Below are 18,403 nucleotides of genomic sequence, written 5' to 3'. Positions count from 1 at the left end.
ATATATCCCATTTCCCATATAGAGAAATAGAAATAGAACTCTCACCTCGAGTTAATTCTAATGCGAACTCTTTTAAGTGTTAAGATTCAACACTTAGAACTATGTTTCATTTAACACTTATGTGGTTAATATTATAAAACACTAAAAGAGAAAATGGCTGCAAAAACACACCATAATGTTTAGTACAAATTTTTCTTTCAGAAATTTGTGTACAGTGTGTTCAACAATCCATGCTGCATATTTACTGGTGTAACAAGTCACATTTTCAAGTGCAAACAAGTGTGAATATACATTACAGGAAACATTCACATTGAAAACACTGCTGCACACTTCCGTTTGTTTGGCTTTATGGTGCCATGCCATCACTGCATGGTGAAGTGCCAGTTTGGTGACATTAAGTCAGAAAAAGAAACATGGATGCAATTAAAATGCAATGCAGTAACAGGGAACAAGAAAACCACACTCAAGGGGAATGATCCCACAAAGACAAAAGAAACAGTCACTACGTTTACATGCAGTCAATATTTGGGTTTTGGTCAATATTCCGGTTTCTGAAACATTCGGAATAACCTGTTTACATGTCTGAGCAAACACGGTTATTTAATTGGGATATCCAGATCAAAACAGCGACGCACTGACAGCATGTCGACGCACGGAGAACGTCATGACGCAACGCGCGTCATTTCAGCTTCTTCTTCCTATATCCAAAAACAACAACAACAACAACAGCAACAGCAGCACGGCGGATAATAAACAGCCCAGGGCTGGTATTGACCCACCACCAGTACTTGACACTATTCTGTCTCACTTTCTTCATTAATGGAAGGCAAGAACATGAGGAAATAGGAAATGGAGCCGGAGCTGTGCCATCCATATCCATGCTACCTGCACTCAAAAGACCAAGATTCCTTGCGAACAGAACATGTGCAAAACACAAATTAATGTTCCGTTCGATGGGGATATTCTGATAGGCGTATACATGACCAAAAATTTGGGTTAGAAAAGGAGTAACCCAGGGGTCATATTCCAGTTTTTAAAAACCGGAATATGAGGATATTCCGGTTTTTCAAAAGGGTTATTGGTGTTTACATGGCTGTGCGCAACCGGGTTATTGCTGATATTCCGGTTATGAAAGGGTTACTTGACTGCATGTAAACGTAGTGGCAGAGACTTAAATAGAGGGGAACTAAACAGACACAGGTGGACACAATCACAATCACACAGGTGGGAAACATACAGGAAGTAATTTAAACAAGACACAAAAGGGAAGGCTACCAAAGTAAAACAGGAACAAGACTACCAAAATAAAACAGGATCTTAACACACGTTAAGTTAATATGTTGATAGAATTAGAAACACCACTAGATAATGTTAACTGACTTATAATACACAGAGAAGGATAAGTACTGGGGAGTATAACATTAATTTCAATCAATGCATCTAGTGAGATACAAAAAGCCATCGAGTTAAAGCCTTAACTTCAGCAGTTTGTCCGAGCACCCCCCCCCCCCCACACACACACACACACACACACACAAACTTTCTCATCTGCACACACATGACTATTTCTTTGGAAATTTGTTGAAAGAAATTTGGAAATTAAATGGGCAGGTTGGCATGGAATTTAGAGAGCACAGCTGTGACCCCCCCCCCCACCCCCACACACACACACACACAAACACACACATTTAGATGCTTTCATCATCATCATCATCTTCATCATCATCATCTCAAAATGTCCTTTGCACAAGACATTTCTGTTTTGACAAAAACTCCTCTGTAAATTTCGAAATCAATAATGCATTTTAAATAACTGGAGAACAAGACACAAATGCTACATGCTGTCTGCAGATGTACAGCTCTGGCCAGAATCAACATTATGAAGAAAAAGGTGATCCAATGTGATCACAGTATCAGTTAGAGAAATATCAGGTCAAGGAGCCAGCATTCAGTACACACACATATAATACAGTCTGAAGACGCTGAAGGACTTACCTGCTCGCTATAAGCTTCATGTGAAGGCCCTGGAATTATTAAACGGTTGTGATGAAAATCATGAACTGCAAGTTGACATTTGTCCAGTGAAACGAACAGTTTGAGAGCTTAAGCACCAAGACAAGTGATACGAGACAGAGAGAATGAGTCTTACAGTGTTAAAAGTTATTTAGGGTGGAGCATCGTTGTAAGTTCAGCCTCAAAACAGGTTTGTTCAACAGTCTGTCAATGTGTAATTGCTCTGTACATGCTGTTGCTTTCATGTCATGCGAACATATGTCATCAATGGTATGTGTTGCTTAATTGCACTGGGAGGCTCACTCAGACAAATGAAATGTAGCCAAGGTAGTTGGTGCCAAAAATCTTCTGAATGCAGCTCTACTGGAATAATGCAGTTTTGTCTTGACCACTCCTCATGCAAGTCCTGCTTGTAGACTGTGGGAATGACGAACAAGGCCTGTAAAAATTTTGTCAGTTCTACACTCTCACTCTGCCCTGTAGACTCGATGATGCTCCCCTGAGGTCTTTATTGTATAAACACAACTGCATAAACAACCACCCTCTCACAACTGACAACCTGATTGATCCACATAGCTTGGAACCACTCCTAATTATCTCATCGCCATGAATGCCACCTCCTGGGCAAGTTTGTCAGAGAGTAGTTTTTGGGCCATTGGAAGAAGGAGCATGAGCAAAGTATCTGTCGTAGAACATGATGATCATCTGATGGTGGATTTTCATGTCGGCTCCCAGGTGTGACTGGGTTGAAAATGTGAAACGAAGAACGAGGAATGATGCAAGAAAAAGAAAAGGTCCTCAGTTGACTCTCACATCTTTCTAGCTGCTAAAATACACCCACACGTCTGAGTCAAAAACAAATACATTAAAATATGCTACTGTAGATATTGATGAACTGAGTATACTAAAGTGTACTTGCATCCAGACATTTAGACATTTAGATGCGTACTTAAAGTGTGCTAAATTTGAATACTTGTTCTTAATACACTCAAAATAGTATTTAAGTTGTATTAAAGTCAAACTTAAGTTGCAGTAACTATACTTGACTGTGCTTAAATGACACTACTTTAAGTATACTTAATGTACTGCAAATATATTTGTTATTTCATATTCTCTCGTGCTATTCTTCAATTTAAAGTAGAACTGAAATATGTTTATGATGTAATGTAAGTTTGAGTGTACCTAAAATCTAACATTAATAGATTACAAATACATCTGGAATACTAGTGTATTTTTATATCATTCTTCAGCATTTTCAGTACACTTTAAGTGTACTTGAACTCCTCAACATGAATTATATGTGAGGATTTACATATAATGCTATAGTGTGCTGCCAATTTACATAAATATATTGCACTTGTATTGTACATGAAATGTATTACTAATGGGTTACAGATACATCTACATTAGTATATTTCTGTATTGCATGAGCATTTTCAAATTAAGAATGAACAGGATGCACTTTCCATACATGTCCTCAGATATATTATGCATTCAGTACACATTAATGACTGTCCTTGAAATATTTAGCACCTCTTATTTTCTGATATCCTTGAATAATATTGCTCACTTCCAGTTTTTCCTGTCATTGACAGCATGAGACAGCATCTGTGCTGCTCCTGCAGCTCTGCCATCATCCATGAGACCAATCACATTGTAAATGCATGTAAGCAAAGAGCTAAACAAGGTGATTCTCCATGTAGAAATACACATAATTATCGTGACCACCTGAGAATTTGATTGTGGGTTCAATCTGGTGCCTGGAAGGTGGAGTCAGGTCATCAGGGACCTGGTCTGGTCTGACTGTTCGGCTTTACAATTAAACTCCTGAATTCCATCCTTTTGGTTTGGTTATACTACATTTGGTTTGTTAAAATCAACACAGAGAAACTTTAGATTTTAATACTGCAATAATCCAGCAGCCTGATGATGTGTACCCATTAGACCTGAATCACAGACATATGAATTCCTCACAAGATGATTTATAATGATGGACAGGTTTAAACAACCACTTCATACTGACCTGTATCTTCACACTGTAAAATATCACAATAAGAGCAGGCCTGCTCCATTTGGATGCTGAATTAGTGGAGTTATGATCTGTGTTTTAGTGCCCTCTTGTGACTAATTTCATAACATGAAGTTGATGTCACTCAAACGCCATCATTTGCACAAAATCTACTTAAAATTGATATTTTTACCAGCAGGTTTTCCCTTTTAATATCCCCTACAGTAGTTTAAATTTTGTTAAAATACTTATTATACACTGCCTGACAGTATCATATATACTGTATCTCTTCATTGAAGTTATACTTGACGTTTACACCGAGTGAAATAATCACACTTAAGACTGCATCTTGTCTCTACACCATTCTTTTTTTTTTTTTGCTTGACGTCATTATATTATTTATTTATTTGTTTGTTTGTTTGTTTCACCTTTTTTCTTTTAATTAACAGACAAACAAGGAAAAAAAAATGTAATAAGTAATCATTTACAAAGTAATGTATCTGCACCGATTCAATCCCACAGAAATCTTGCATATACACTGTATGTGGATAATTTAAGGCACATTTCCCCAGAATTCAGCAAGTTAGAAATGTCATTAAATTGGGGAACATGCTAAAATCACAATCACCCACAACCCAAAGCAACATCTTCAAACTGCATATTTAGTATGATCAACCATCCAAAAATGAAACAAATAACAAACAAATGTAAATTATTTATGATTTAATAATTAAAGGTACAGGACATATCTCCTGAAATAAAAGGTCAAATCACAGCACCATCACCACATGATATTTATCATGGCCTTCTCAGCAATAATATTGTGAAAACTTCATACAAATGTGTGGATTAATGAATTTATGGGAATGTAACAGTGAATTTCAAGGGTTTCATGTGTTCATTAACGGCCGTCCACGTTTCGCCCACGCTCATACCCTTTCAGGGGTAGCTCCAGAGGAAGGCGTTGTTGTCCAACAAACTGGCCAGTTTACGGTTGAAGGGCTGGTAAAATTCCCTGAGGAGGTCTCTGGTGGCTGGAAGCATAGGACCGAGTTCTTTGTTCGTCACCTGGCGCTCATTTACCACACTTTTTCAGCTCCACTGACAGAGGACCTGCAGGGAGGTGGGAGTTCTTGTCAATACAAAAGTGACGACTTGAGGTTGAAACAATCAGTTAAATACAGGACACAGCCATGAAGATACAGGCTGTTTTTTCATTTCAAACATTTCCAAATAGCATGTTACTGTAGCTTTTTGAGTACGTACTCAGACCCAGAAAATCAAAAGCTTTCTGTAATGTTGCTCTCAGGTCGGCTGAGTAGTCCTCCAGTCGAAGAACTAGAATCTGGTCCCGATGGAAAACTGTGAGCCAGTCCACTAAGAAGACGACGTACAAGCCCACATGAAGTCTCACCTGTGGAGGAACATCAGATCAAACAATCAACCCATTGTACTAAGAAGGACTCTCTGTGATGTATTGTATCTTATATGTCTGTGCCACGAAGGTCCATCAATGTCAAATCACTGTCAACAGCACATCACTGAGCCACACTGTTTCACTGGGCGACATGTTCCTACATTCCGATGAATGTGTTCACTGTAGTTCACTTTGAGTCACACTGTCCTGCTGCTGTAATCACAAATCATTTCCAACAAACACACTATTTAGTTATGTTTGTTTGCTAATAGCTTCAGTGGGCAGCTTTTTTACACATGATTTAATCTTTTTTTTAATCCTTTTTCTTATCCTTTTTCATTCAAAGAAAATGGCTTTGAGCTGAGTGCCACAGACAGGGAAGAGGAAGCATTCAAAGCAAATACTAAAACACATTGTTGGCTTTGCTCAAAAAAAAAAAATACAGAATATAGCAGGCCTCAACCTTATGCACAAACTTTTAGGAAAATCCTGTCTAGCATGCCTTTAAATCGTGGTTCTTAGATGACAACGTTAAGAGTCAAATTCATTTAATTCAGATGCACTGACACTCTGAGGCCTCAGGATGGCACCACAGTTCAACACCACCTGCTGAAATTAAACAATGTGCTGTAATTTCCAAGCAGAGTGGCATGAGCTTTAACAGATTGTGAAAGCCCTCATCTGTAACAGAGGCGTAAACAGAAACAATCTAATGGTGGCTCCTTTTGTTAGATATGAGATATCTGAGCTATATCAGAGATATTTCTGTTTCTGTTCTCAATGGTTTCAGGTCGAGCTGATCGAGCTGATCAGTTTTTACTGTCAGAAATCTCCCAGGATAACAGCGCTGTCACCTACATGTTGTGTTTAAAGGTGACAACAGACAGAGCTGAGGTGTTTGTTGTTGTGTATCATTAAATATAGTTGTAGAAGTCACCACTCTAATGTAAATTGATATTCAGACAGTTAAAAATCTGAATATCACTTCATCTAACTGGCATGGAATTGAGGAGGCTTCTGTTGTAGACACAGGAACGAAGTGACTGCTTAGACAGACAGGACCGAAACAACTGTAGACTCCTCATGGCCTTCTCATGGAAGTTCATTACTGACTTCTTGGCCCTCCTAAAATACAGGTATTCCGAATAAAGTCTGGGAACAGAGAGAGAGAGAGGTGTTAGCCAGCTGGAATAATGTAAGGACATGTTTTTATGATTTAAAACAAAGATGTTCTGCAATAACATCAGAAAGTCAAATCTGTGTCTTTACAGGCAGATGGGTGGATGGATTTCTCCACAGTATCTGTAATAGAGACTCTCATATGTTGTTGACTGGCTTCTCTGTTTGTAATCGCAAAGTGTGCACCTGTCAGAATGCAGTCCACCAGGTTCCCCCAAGACTCAAGCATGAAACAGATGATCTGTTTATGGTGCTTTAATTTCACAGAACATCACCCTTACAGATATGGTTGTGCTTGTATCGTTAGAAAAACTACAGGATCCGATTGTAAACCGGAAACAAAACAATAGGTACGTCCCGCGCACGTGTTTGCTCTTGTCTGCTCGCTAGCCGTAAAAAAGTAGGCTAGCGGTTTGTGTGGATGTCAAGCGCGAAACGCTGAAGTGTATGCGAACGCCATTCTGAATGGTTGCCAGTTTCAAAAAGTTGCCAGATGGGTCGACTGACAAGACCAAAGTTATCTGTGTGTATTGTCGGTGTGAACTGAGTTATCACCGGAGCACATCCAGTCTGAAATCCAGTCCATCCAGTCTTTGTCCAGGAGGCAGACACTGTCTCTACATTTAAGAGTAGGCTTAAAACTTTCCTTTTTGATAAAGCTTATAGTTAGGGCTGGCTCAGGCTGGTCCTGGACCAGCCCCTAGTTATGCTGCTATAGGATTAGACTGTCGGGGGACCTCCAAAGATACACCGAGCTCCTCTGTCCTTCTGTCCCTCTCCATCTGCACGCTTTCATGTCCTACCATGGCATGTTACTAACTTAGCTCCTTCCCTAGAGTCTCTGTGCTTTGTCGTCTTGCAGGTTACACAGTGGCTGAATCTGGATTGTGGATTTCAGCTGCGTCTCCCGCCTTGGCCCTGCCTGACATCCACTGCAACTGCCACTGCTATTATTACATCCACTGTCACTGTTACTGTGATTGCATGTCTGTCTCTCTGTCTCTCTGTCTCTCTCTCTCTCTCTGACTGCATTTCTGTCTGTCTGTCTGTCTGTCTGTCTGTCTGTCTGTCTGTCTGTCTGTCTGTCTGTCTGTCTGTCTGTCTGTCTCACTCTCCCTCTCTTGCTCTCCCTCTCTCACCCAACCGGTCGAGGCAGATGGCCGCCCACCCAGAGTCTGGTTCTGCTCGAGGTTTCTGCCTGTTAAAAGGAAGTTTTTCCTCGCCACTGTCGCCAAGTGCTTGCTCATGGGGGAATTGTTGGTTTTCTGTAGATAAAAGAGCTTGGTTTGTATCAGTTCTATATGGAAAGTGTCCTGAGACAACTTCTGTTGTGATTTGGCGCTATACAAATAAAATTGAATTGAATTGAATTGAATTGAAATACCACTTGATGATAAAACACACAGCGAATGCGAATTCTCCACCGACTCCTTGTTAAAAAAAACAGGTGACAATGGATGGCTTTCGACAGAGACATATGGATACCGCAACTAAGAGCAAGCTTACTGCAGCCATAGCCAAGTAATGTTCATTCTTTCTGGAGGGAAATAAGAGGCGGGGTTGATGAGCCTCTGGTGAATAAACAGAAGAGCATTATAGTCTGACTGCTTGTGTGTTCAAAGGAAAGTTTAAGCCATGGTTTAACTGCACTATAGCCTGAGTTCTAGTTTACAATGATGTGCACTTTGTCACTTTATCTTGTATCACCCTGTTTTGATCCCTTAGAAAGGGTTGCTGAAGGGGCTTTTTTGTAACCAAGTATTTATTTATTTTTATTTTTTTTTGTCATGTGTTCATTGACAGTGTTAAATTGTGTGAGATTTTGCTTCAAAAGTGAATGACTGCTCAAAGTGAGAATGTTAGTGTGAAATATAACACTACACCTTGTTGTTTTCAATAAAAACATTTGCACAAAGCAAGCCTATCCACTTTTCCATGTTGATAAGAGTATTAAAATGATAATTAATGGGACATTTAGATTAGATAAAATTGTGCGTTTTGCGATTAATCGCGAGTTAACTATAACTTTCATGAGATTAATCACGATTAAATATTTTAATCTATTGACAGCACTAATAACCTTAATAACCAAATACAACTCATGATATACACAATAATAATAATTATCCTTAGCATCTCCATAACTTCCTCAAAACACATGAGAACTAAAAATAAACAGAAATATGTTGGTATCACATATGTATAAGTGAGAAGAAAAAGGACATTCAGCAACATAGATATAAATATAAAATACATGACCCTTCCTATCATTACTGGCAATAACGAGCACCATAATCATTAGCAACACACACTCATTAGCACCAGATATAAACCTGAATCTAACAGGTAACGAGTAACAGCATGGCAATAACATGCTTTTGGCAATCAGAACACAAGTGAAGCAACAACCCAAATGTCATACACACAGCTTGACGGGGCGCAGCTGCGCCCCTAGTGGTCGGGGTCTGCTCATCACCTGCCCTACCACACAGTCTTCAAAACAGTACCTCTCCACTGGATCTCGAAGGATGACAATGAGCTTGGCACTGGGCTGGAGTGTGTGGAGGAAGTCTTGGGTCAAAAAGCCGGGCACTGTCTCCTTCCTGTCTCTGTGAACATAGCTCCAGTCTTTGTTGTCCCACATAGTGGATGGACTGGCATCAACTGTCAAGACATTGACAATCTTAGACCCACCTTGTGTAACAAAAGTTCTCTTAAAGGTCCAGTGTGTAGGACTGAAGAGGATCAATTGGCAGAAATGTGATATAATATTCAGTTATGTTTTCATTTGTAAATAACAATAGTTTTTGCTACCTCAGAATGAGCTTGTTATATTTACAAAGGGAGCAGATCCTCTTCCATGGAGGCCACCATGTTGTACCACCATGTTTCTACAGTTGCCCAGAATGGATGAACAAAGCACTGGCTCTGAGAAGGGCCATTCGTGTTTTTGATGATTTTATGGCCACCAAAGGGGAGGGTGAGCGAGAGTTGGTTGACATCTGCATCCTCACAATGCTATACACTGTACCTTTAAAATGCAGTGAGTTGTGCACACAATCATAATAACAATTTTGCATTATAGTTGAGTTGAGTTGAGTTGAGTTGAGTTGAGTTGAGTTGAGTTGAGTTGAGTTGAGTTGAGTTGAGTTGAGTTGAACTGAGTTGAGTTGAGTTGAACTGAGTTGAGTTGAGTTGAGTTGAGTTGAGTTGAGTTGAGTTATTCACAAAAATTACAAAAACAGAAAAGCCCGACAGCGGAATCGAACCTGCGACCTTCTTGCTGTGAGGCACGTGCACTACCTGCTGCTCCACCGTGCAGCCCACTTACAATATTTATCACAGCCAGAAATTGTAAAAACAGAAATGTTCATGTTCTACAAATGCTTTTAGCAGTACAACTAACCAAATCTAATCTTAAAATGGTGATAATCCTACCACGGCAGGATGAACAAGAGGACATGAGGACAGTGAACCCGTCTGAATGGATAACTGCCAGGCCTCAGAGAGACCCTGAGAATCTGATAACATTGACAAGTAAATCAGGAATTCCTGGAGCAAACTGTTTTTGTGTGTCTATGTGCCCTCTTTTCTATCACATCAGGATCAATGCTTTCCTGTGTTTCTAGCTTATAAAATGAGAAAACTATGTTCTTAGTTCTCCTAAAAAGTTTTTCTGAGTTTCTACCATGGAACCATACTCGGCCTTTCCTTATTTCTTTGTTCTATTAGTTAGTTATACTGTTAGTTATCATATATGTTAGAATGAGTATTGAAGAAATGTACCGTATATGTTAGTGTGAGTATTGAAGAATGGTGTCATTCATCAAAAGGTGTCTGGTGCATGTTGTGAACGATGTTGAAATGTCATTGAAAATTGATCATTTAAAATATATGTGATTGACCATAGTGACAAGCAGATGAGTCCATCACACGCAATCATTAGTTAATATTCTCTCTCTGTTAGATGAAATCACAGCATTCGCCTGCAAATCATCGAACATGCACGACGGTTTATTCGTCACAGACCCGCCCGTCTTTTTTACTCTCACGTTTTATGACTGCGGTCACGTCAGCCATCTCTCGTTTTCGCGTGGTCAGTACGCTCTTACAGACTTTATGGCAAACGCACAGAAACAAGTGGGAAAGTCAGCGCTAACTCACAAGAGCGTGTGGGAACTTCCGGTTTTCAGAATAAAACGGGGGTGTTAAATGTATTAAAATTTTATTTTTAAAAATATGAGAAAGACATTAAAAATATAATACTCGTATTTACAGTATAAAACACATTAAAAATTCATTAAAAAAATAATATTAAATGTGTTCAAATGCAATAAAAATAGGTGTGTGCCATGGAGCAGGCTTAGGTCTACTGTCCTACACTGATTTTGTGTTAAAATGTCCCATGACCTGGGAGTTATTGAGCTATAATGCTCACATTTACAGTATAAAATACATTAAAAATACTGTTGGAGGTGATTGCTGGTGGCATTTAAGGGAGGCTGGTCCTGTGGTTGCCAGTTCGTCCTGATCTCAACCATGTGTATGTCCTGTCTCAGTGTGAGTAACTTCTAGTAAAGCCCTTTTGTCGGTTCTGCCCTGGTGTTTTGTCCTGGAACTTATCCAGTGGATTTTTGTGTTGGCCTTTTTGGACTTATGCTTTGTTCTGCTCTTTTCTTTCAGTGTGCTCAGTCCCGCTTGGTGTGCCTATCAGCCTCAGTTCCAGCGTGGTGTTTTTGGTTATTCCCACTCAGTTTGAGTGCGCTTTTTGTTCCTGCTTTAGTCTCCAGCGTGGGGTTTAGTTTGTTGTTATCTGCACTCACTCAGTTCTCGATTTTGCTCACCACGTTAAGCCGCAGAACTTTTTCCAAGTTAAAGCCAAATCACGTAATAGTAATTTTGTAGACACTTACGACAGGCCATCGAAAGCATTCTCAACTTTATTATTAGCCGAGATGTTTTTGCCATATGACCATCAGCCTCTCTGGACGGAAGTCCTGCAGCCAGCCTCAATCCATCTGTCTGGGCCAAATAGCCATCAAAAGCACTGCTCCTCGTCTGCCTCTGAAGAGAGCCCTGAAGCAACTCTGTCCAATATTGGCTCATCACCGCGGTTCGACCAGTTTTCCCCATCGGACTGCAGAGCAGACCGGAGACACAACTGACATTCCGAGCCCCCTTTCCAGTTGTTTGTTTTACATCATATCATCCATATTATTTGTTGTATTATTCACTATTCATATCCACTCTCATTATTGTGTCAAATAAATAATACTTCTCATTTAAGTCATTGTCAGATGGTGTCCTTTTGAGCTGGAAATAGACGATCTCTGTATCAAGAATTTATGCTTCAGATTATCAGATGGATCTACCGTTAGTTCATTCATTATTATTAAATCAGCATTAAAAGAAATAATGAGATCACTTGGGGGAGTTGAAGGCCTAAGGAATCATCTGTGAAGAGCCAGTAAAGAAACCTGAAGTGGAAGGAGGAGGCTGGAGGCCCATGATCAACTTCAAGGCTCTTAACAGATGAACCATTGCCAACAGAGCAAGTCTGATCAACCAACATGAGTCTGTGGACAACAAATATACCAGCCAGTTGTGATTGAAGAGGATACTCTGCAGAAGTATTGACCATATCGCTCAAGATTGATTGAAGATGAGATTGTTTCAATTCAGCAACCAACGCCAAGTAAACAGAACCCTCTTATTCTTATCATTTTCACAGAATAAATCTACAAAATTGAGTTAATGTTAAATGTTGCTTGACTCCAAAAATGTAATTTCTTGAATCCATTGTTTATTTAGAGATATTCACTATTGTCTCTCGGGCTCAGGGCAGCAAAGTTTGAGTCAACCTTGCTTATTTTTTCAGACAAATTGATAGTAACAAAAGGTGGCTGTGACAGCACTCAGAGGTGTTTGAGGTTCTGTTTACACTACTAAAGACACTGTGCTGTTCTCTCAGACCACATAAGACTGAGAATGTGTGAGCACCACTGTGCTCCTGAGGCCAAAGCCACTACTGGAAAATCCACTGAAAATGAGGTGAGGCTTACAATAAAGGAAAGGGGGACAAAAGAGAGCTGTAATTTAAATTATGCTCAGGCTCCAAATGTTTTGCTGTTCGATGATCCTCAGACAAAAGAAAACGAAAACTTCAAAAGCAAGGCACTAACAATACCAAATCATACCCACCACCACACACAAACACTTTCACATGTGTTCACCTGTTACAAACTGGGTTATGTGGTGGTCTCCAGGTAAAGCTCTATTCATTTCTTCTTGGATGTGCTGGGCTGCCAAGTCAAATAGATCCAGGTATTCTTCCACACGAAAAATGCTCTTCAAGTCACCTGTATCATATTTTGAAGGCATGTTTAAACGTTACCATAGCAACCAAAGAGCCTTAGGGGGCAGAGCATCGATGTATAAAGAGAGCAGAGGGGCAGAGGGTCGTATCATTTTATTTTGATGCATTTATCCGCCACACGTCAATGGCTGGTCCGTGAAAATATTGTCTGCCATTAAACCGGTCCTTGGCGCAAAAAAGGTTGGGGACCACTGCCCTACAGCACAAGGTGACATTAACAAATGTCTTGATTTGTCCAAACTACAGTCCAAAACCCATAAAACATTCAATTTACTAAATTGACTTTAACTGTAAGACTGGCAAAAGCAGAAAATTCTCACCTTTGAGAGCTTGAAACCAGAAGATGTTTGTCATTTTGGCTTGAAAAAGGACATTCAATTATCACAATACTTGCTTACTAATTTTCATTTAAACTACTTATCGTTGCAGCTTTATTCAAAATGAATGTATTTTCTGCCATCTTTTCTTTCTTTTGGATGAATTCAACCCTCAGTTTTAACTATCTTTCAGTCCATCTAACAGCTTCTACAAACTTTTCATCAAAACATTTAGAAACACCATCCATCTCCTGATGACTTACCGAAGCGTCTTCTATTCCACCACTGTGGTTCCTTCATTATGCTGTACTGGACCTCTGGATGCCGTCGCAGCCTGGAGTGCAAGTCAGTTGTACCACACTTTGGTTGGCCAATGATGTAGAAGTATGGCAAGCAGCGCAAACGAAACAGTTTGCCGTCTCTGTGTTGTAAGTGCTTTTGGAAGTCGGGCCTCATTTTGTCACACGAATTCGTCCTGAAAGAGTCACCACAATAGCGGTTGTTCTTGTATGGATCAGTGCTGTGTTCACTGGAGATCTCCTCATACCAGCAAGGGCTCTTGACACCAGGCAGGAAATGGCGAGGAACTGTAGAGAACAACTGCAGAGAGGAACAAAACAAAATCAGCCAAGAGAGAGTGTGGACAAAATAACAGAAATACTGTAAACTACAGAGTAGCCCTTTTGTTAAATCATGATTTGGAGAAGGATAGGATGTTCCATATTTGTTTCATGACGTCTTTCACGGAGAACAGCAACTATTTCATCTAGATTTAATATAGTATACACTGTTAAACAAGTTCTCATGAGGCAAAAGTTGTCAAAACATCCATTTAGGGCAACATGACATGAGCTTTGCAACTGAAGCATCATCACCTCTAACTCTGTTAGATATTCATATGTCTGACAATGACACATCACCAATTGTGATTTAACTTACTGACTTACTACCACTTGCTTTATGCCAGTGCTCAGACTCAATCATTCAATCAGTCACCTGTTAAATGTAAAATGGTATTTTAATCATTGGCATTTTAAGTGAACAGTGTCTTCAGCTTGGTTATTCGTCTCTGATCTGAGTGGTGCCCCATTGTTTGTAATTAATATTAATAATGTTATTGTTAGAAATGCAGGCACTGTTATCAGTAAGTATCCTTAATAGCTGTTAGTAAAGAAAACCTGCTCCTATTAAATCCCAATATTTGCATATAGCAGTGAGAATGGCCTGAGCAACACTTCCAGAGACATGTAACCAAATATTTACTAAACAGCCTGAAAAACTTTGGCTTTAAAACCATGACACCGAATCAACACATCTGTCTCAACAAACAGTGGTCATTATGAACTTAACCAAACAGAAAATTAAATGCAGGGCTGATTGGAAGGTGCTTGCTAAATGTCAGTCTATATTTTTGTTATTGGTCTCGTGATGGAGAGCAAAAATGAGATTGACTGTTTTTCCACAGACTTACGTACACTAGAGTCCATTTCAATGACTTCCTTTTCATCAGGCACCTTCCTGGGTGTGTATTCAAGTTTAGAGTGAATGATCTTCATCAGCTGTTTCATGTCTATTAAACTCTTCTTCGAGGAAACTTGAGCTGCTGCTCTGCTGTGCTGTCCTTTTTTGTCCCCTGACAGGTTGAATGAAACCATGATGAGGATTGTCACTGTCAAGACCATCAGGAAGCTCAACACTTTGACTTTTGAGATCCTCCTCAGCTTAGTCAGTGACAACATGGGTACCAACTTAATATTCAGTGTTTTAGACATTGTTTTAGACAAAAGACAAAAGACATAAAAGTATGTATAAAGAGGAGCAGTTAAATGATTCTTTCAAAGCTTCTTTTACAGGAGGTTGTGTGTCTTGATGTGTCCATTCATCTTTGTTTTCAATACACAGGTCATCATTTGTCTTAATTTCACACACGTTCCCCCATCTTCAGCTGGGCCTCCTATAAATCAGAAACACATGTGAAAGAGGCTTTTTATTTTATTTGATTTCAGTTTTCCTTTCACCAAACTTGCAGCAGTGTAGTTTCCTTTGAAGTATTTCAGTCATCTCAAGAAAGGTGATAAGAACATTAACATGAGAGTATTTGAGGGAGCCTCTCTGGGGTGGCAGTATGCGAATTTCAGCCTAGACCCCCTTCTATACCACTAGTCACCTCTAAAACATCTGCTGGATGGAGATCCCTTGCTTTATGATGAGAGCTACCTGTATAGCACATGTAGAGACAAGCTTTACTGAGGTCAGAAAAATAGTTATTGAAATGAAATAATGAAATATCAGTAGACAGAGATGGTCACTTGAAAGTCCTGATGACACGGCTAAATGCTGCTCTGACATCTACAGTCGTTAATTGTTCGCTAAAGTTATGAAGAAACGGTGCTGCGTCTGACACTAATCCTGATTGCTTAACTTTATGTTATATACTGTATTTCCATTTTTAATGTTATTTTTTTATGGTGTTTGCTGATGTGGAAAGCCCATTCTAGCTGTGGTGTGAAAACACATACAGACAGGGTCTAAACAGGAACAGACTGACATTGCCATCAACAGAGCCCCCCCACCCCCCCACCCACACACAAATTTTCTCATATGCACACACACGACTATTTCTTTTCACCTCTACAATGATTACAAACCCCACTAACGACAGTGCGACCTAAGGATGATGATGTTGGTCAGAAAGTTTTTCAGTCTGTTCAACATCAAATCAATAAATGACAACAACTGGATAGTGTGATTTCTTGGATATTGATGGTATCACTGTTAGGCCAAAATTTCCAACTTGTGGGAAAGAAATTAGGAAATTAAATAGGCAGGTTGGCATGGAATTTAGAAAGCACAGCTGTGCTTGCATAAGATGATTTTTTCCCCCCATTTTAGATACTTTCATCATCATCATCATCATCATCATCATCATCATCTCAAAATATTGACTTGGCACAAGATAATTTTGTTTTGACAAAAACTCCTCTGTACATTTTGAAATCAATAATGCATTTTAAATAACTGTGAGTAAGCTTATGGTACTGATGGTCTTTCATTCACTCACATTCATGTAATAGATGATCAATGAATGACTGAACAAGTTAATTCATTTTCATGTAATACCATTAATGTGATCCAACTGTCGTGGAATTTGAAGGCCAAATGTACAATCCACAAAAGGCCAGAAATAGTCAAATTCAGCTGTCTGAGAAAAGTGCTCAAAAAGGATCTGCAGGAGTCAGGGTCCGAGATGCAAACACTTTATTGCCGCGACAACAAAGGGAGAGATATCCAGAAACACACAAGGTGTAACTCTGAAGAAGTCTCTGACTTACAACGGTCAGTGCTCTGTCTTTTATACAGTTCTGCTGAAGGTATTCCTCTAATTTTACACCATTAGTTTTGACTTTTCATGGGCTCTGTTTTTTAAAAATAACATCAAATTACAGTTTATTATCATGATTGCATGTAAGCATAAGGACATGTCACATATAGAATGTATTAAAAATATAGCAAAGTATATTAAATCATCCCAAACCATTATTTGTTAAAGCACAGTAAATCATAGTTATGATTATAAGACCATTTAGTTCTTTCATGATTATAACAAATGTCAAACATGGATTAAATACAGTAAGGTTATGTAAGGACACGCAGGGTTACAGATGGAGCGGCCTCGAAATTCCCCTCCAGGCCAGAGGCCATCCAGCTCCCAGCCGGCTCCCAGCCGGCTGCCAGCCACCTACCAGTCCCCCCCTCCTCTTGGGGGTGTGCCCAGAATCCACTATAAACACGCCTCTTCATTCAATTGCAGGGTGTCACCAGGAGATGGCGTGTCCCTCACAGGAACACATCTCAAAGGCAAAGATTTTTACTCCACTACATTCATCTGCTTTAGTAGGCTTATTTGTACTTAGGCAGTCACAGTTACTCAACTATTTTACGTTGATTATTTAGATCAACTTAGAAAAATATTTCTCGCACAAAGTCTTAAAAAAGTCTTAAATGTGTGTTTCCATCAGCCTGTTTTAATGCATATTTTCGATTTGCAAACAGAAAATTCCTAAGTTTTTCTCTTACAATATACTGTATGAATGTTTTTGTGATTGTTGCGATAAAAAAAAACAAACTCATGTAAAAAAGTTGTATATAATCACTTCCTATATGATAATAACCATACTTCACATTACAGAAACAGTTGAAAAGATTCAGTTCCCATCTTAAAAAATAACCAAACAGTTTTAACTTGAGAATGAGAAGTATCAGCTCAAAATTACAAACTCATGTAGTGGAGATTTGGCGCAGTTGGTAGAGCCTCCGCCCCATGTATGAAGCTCTCTGCAGCGGCTACGGGTTCGATTCCGTCATTCAGCCTTTTACTGCATGTTATCTTCTTCGAAAAAAAAAAAAAGTTACAAAATCATTCCTGAGTCATAAAAGTGATGTAGCTTTACAAAACAGCCTGTGACTCCAAGAATAAACAGGCTCCATCTGTTTACATAGAGTTTGCTTTTGATAATTATCAACAAAAATGATGACCTTATTTTACTTTACATGCGCTGGAACAGAGACAGAGCTGCAGGAGCAGAGCGCGTCATCTGGAGATTCAAAGGCTGCCTACGTTTTCCGCAACAGGCGCGCGGCTCTCGGCAAAAATAGACCAGGAAGCGGCCAGTAGACAGTCATATTAGTATTGGTTGAATATGCGCTAATTTTTGCGATCGCAAGATTTCCTGGTCGGGCTGATAATATACATTTTGATGCATGAGGGAGGTGGGAAAGTTGGCTTATCCATAAATGTAATTAAGTGTAATGGAAACATTTAGTGAAGTCTATAAAGTAGCCAGCGACACAATATTAATATCTGTGGCACATCTGTATATTAGGTCACAATCATCCTGGTCTGAAACTAGTCAGAACCGGCGAAGCCAGCTGTCGGGACACCTGCAAGGCCATGGAAAACCCCGAAGATTCATGGTACAGGTGCCCTGCCCTCATATTTTTAGCTGCACAGTGTCACTGTTGCACATCACCATATCTGCACAACAACCTCTCTTCTTATCTTTGCACTGTGTCATCTTGACCTTTTATGCGCT

The 18,403-nt window shown here is 39.5% G+C and overlaps 1 pseudogene; it reads right to left on the bottom strand.

Moving 5' to 3' along the window:
- Positions 1–4,829: 4,829 nt before the first annotated feature.
- On the bottom strand, positions 4,830–15,082 carry LOC139341445 (carbohydrate sulfotransferase 15-like; annotated as a pseudogene).
- Positions 15,083–18,403: the final 3,321 nt, after the last annotated feature.

This window comes from Chaetodon trifascialis, chromosome 13 (genome assembly GCF_039877785.1).
Source record: "Chaetodon trifascialis isolate fChaTrf1 chromosome 13, fChaTrf1.hap1, whole genome shotgun sequence".
Classification (NCBI taxonomy): Eukaryota; Metazoa; Chordata; class Actinopteri; order Chaetodontiformes; family Chaetodontidae; genus Chaetodon; species Chaetodon trifascialis.
The sequence above is the reverse complement of the archived record's forward strand: the minus strand, read 5'-3'. Positions and strand labels throughout refer to the sequence as shown.